This window comes from Sapajus apella, unplaced genomic scaffold (genome assembly GCF_009761245.1).
Source record: "Sapajus apella isolate SASKATOON/1434 unplaced genomic scaffold, GSC_monkey_1.0 scaffold36, whole genome shotgun sequence".
Lineage (NCBI taxonomy): Eukaryota > Metazoa > Chordata > Mammalia > Primates > Cebidae > Sapajus > Sapajus apella.
Window position 1 is genome coordinate 17,694,888 of NW_022436976.1, and position 2,698 is coordinate 17,697,585.

The 2,698-nt window shown below is 41.4% G+C and overlaps 1 pseudogene; it reads left to right on the forward strand.

Annotated features, from left to right (window-relative positions):
• Window positions 1-473: 473 nt before the first annotated feature.
• LOC116564147 lies at window positions 474-833 on the forward strand (annotated as a pseudogene).
• Window positions 834-2,698: the final 1,865 nt, after the last annotated feature.

Genomic DNA, 2,698 nt, shown 5'->3' on the forward strand with positions numbered 1-2,698 from the left:
CCCAGCCAACCCTCCAAGTCAGCCCAGCAGCAATGCTGGCAGTCCTTGGAAAAATGGAAACTGGGCTGTTCATAGGCTGTTTCCATGAAGCATATCACGTTTCACAGGGGAAAGACAAGTAGTCACTTGGAAGGCTCACCTCTTGAGGAGTGAAACATTATACTGCAGCCTGGCACTTCAACCTATCTTCAAACTTACTGGCTTAGTGAATTCCTAAACTTTATATTCAGTTGCTGTTTTCCAACTGCTTACAATTCTTGATCCTGCACAGCAACTCAACTGATCAGAATTGGAGCAAGTGGAGAAGGACTACAAAAGGGACCCAAAGCGGGGCAACCGCCCTGGAATAGGAACTGCGGCGGTACAAAGGGACCGGGCTGTGGTGGCTGCAGGCTTGAGGAGTGAGACTCGGGCTGGGCAGAAACAGAGCTCCTGGAAACTACCAAAGTTCCTGCGGAAGCAAAATTGAATTTCATAAGAACAAAATGGATCGAGAGGAGAAAACCTATGGTGGCTGTGAAGGCCCTGATGCCGTGTATGTCAAATTGATATCATCTGATCGCCATGAATTTATTGTAAAAAGAGAACATGCATTAACATCAGGCATGGTAAAAGCCATGTTGAGCGGCCCTGGTCAATTTGCTGAGAATGAAACCAATGAGGTCAATTTTAGAGAGATACCTTCACATGTGCTATCAAAAGTATGCATGTATTTTACATACAACGTTCGCTACACTAACAGCTCCACTGAGATTTCCAAATTCCCAGTCACACATGAAATTTCACTAGAACTGCTGGTGGCTGTGAACTTCCTAGATTGTAAAATAAAATAAATTATATTTTTTAAAATAGCGGGACCCAAAGCAGTCTGTGGGAGCTGAGGAGAGGGAAAGGAAAAGAGCCCAGTCTGACAGATGGGGTTTCTTTTTGTATTCGCCCTTTCTATTCCCCTTTGCCTTTAATCTCTTTCTCCATTTAATCGTCTTTCACTATCTTCTCTCCCTTCTGAGAGATCTTCTCTATGTAGCGCCACCAGTTCCCAAAAGCTGCCCAAGTATCTCCAGCTTCTGATCTTCTACCTTGGCTAGCCCTACAGATGCTAAACATAGTCATGCTGAGCCTCCATGGGCTTCCCTTGGTTAAAAGCCAGGCTTTCCATTAATTTACCGATCACTGGTTCATTCATTTATTCCAAAGATATTTACCAAGTATCTCCTAGGTATCAGGCCTACGGCTAGCTGCTGAGGATAAGGAGGGGAACTAGACTGGTCTTTACCCTCAAGAGATGGAGGAAACACTCATGCGCACAATGGTCTGTGATAGTATTGCATTATGTTTTTATGCAATAAAATGGAGAAAGGGTGGATTCATTGTGATGGTGCACTAAGGGAGGCCAAATTTTAACTCTGTCCCCTTAAAATATTTGATATGCTGAAACAAAAATCAAACTAACAAACACTACCAGTCCAATCTAATCAGGTATAAGACAGCAAGAATTTCACAAAGATACCCAAGAGGTAGGTTGAATTTGAGGCAGGACTATTTTCCAGGGAAGAATCACAAATGGAACAAATATGCTTCAAGAAAAAAGTCTGTGTGCCGGGAGAATCGGGAGCCAAGCTTGTGAAAGAGGTTCATTGTAGGAAGACTTGCGACATACTGGTTATCTGGGTAAATCCTTTGTTCAAAGAGAAGAAAGTATAAAATGAATTTAAGTTTGAAAATATGGAAGGCACGGTATGCGCCAACGCGTTTTTTAATTGCTTATCTTGACCAAAAATAACACAGTGTGGTCTCTTTGTAAGTTAATACATAGAACCATGGAGACAGAGTCGGAAAGACCATCCCCTTCCTCAACATCCTTGTAAAACATTTGAAAAAACTTGATATTCCCCTGCATTGTTAGAATTACTGCTCTTTGTAACAATGTTATGAAAACTTTTTCCATGGAAAGATCTCCTCATTCAAACATTTTTTACTACTAGCAAGCAAAGACACATACTGTGTACTAGCAACCAAATTCTAGGCTTGAAGGCCGTGAGCTTGAGAGACCATTTTTAAAGTTGCCTGTTAAAACCTGTAATCGAAATGATAAAAAGAAGGGGGAGCTAGAAATTGCACAGATGACATAAATGTATAGAAATGTATTCTAATCAAGTCTTCTTAACCCCTGTGAGGTAGATTTCACCACTGTCATATTCCCATGGGTCCTTCCAACGTGCCAATCAGATCTGTAGGTGTAAACTTCCATATTTCCTGCATTCCAGGGGTCTCCTTTTCCAGAATGAGAAATTTAAATTCAGTGAGGTACAAAAGAGAGGCTGGATAAGTCTTTGTTGGATAAATGAAAATGTGTAATATTTATTCAGATAGACTAGTTATACAGTAGTATCATTGAGCATGATCCCCAAGTGTTTATATCAATTCTTATCTACATTTTATAAATGAAGGGACTTAGGTCATATTATAGCAACACTGGGATTAATTTTAGCTAAGTTGGCCCAATTTCCCCCCACAATATTGAGTCACCTGATGTTTGTAGTCTAGTGCCAGAGGCCAGTCAGGAATTTTATTAAGGGATTTTGTTCGACGATTCTGCTGTTAAATAAGAAGTGAAAACTAAGGGCGTGAGGTTGAAGTTGGCAGCGCTGCCGGAGCTGGCCAGGAATGTCCAGGAGAAGGGACTGGGAATGGAGAG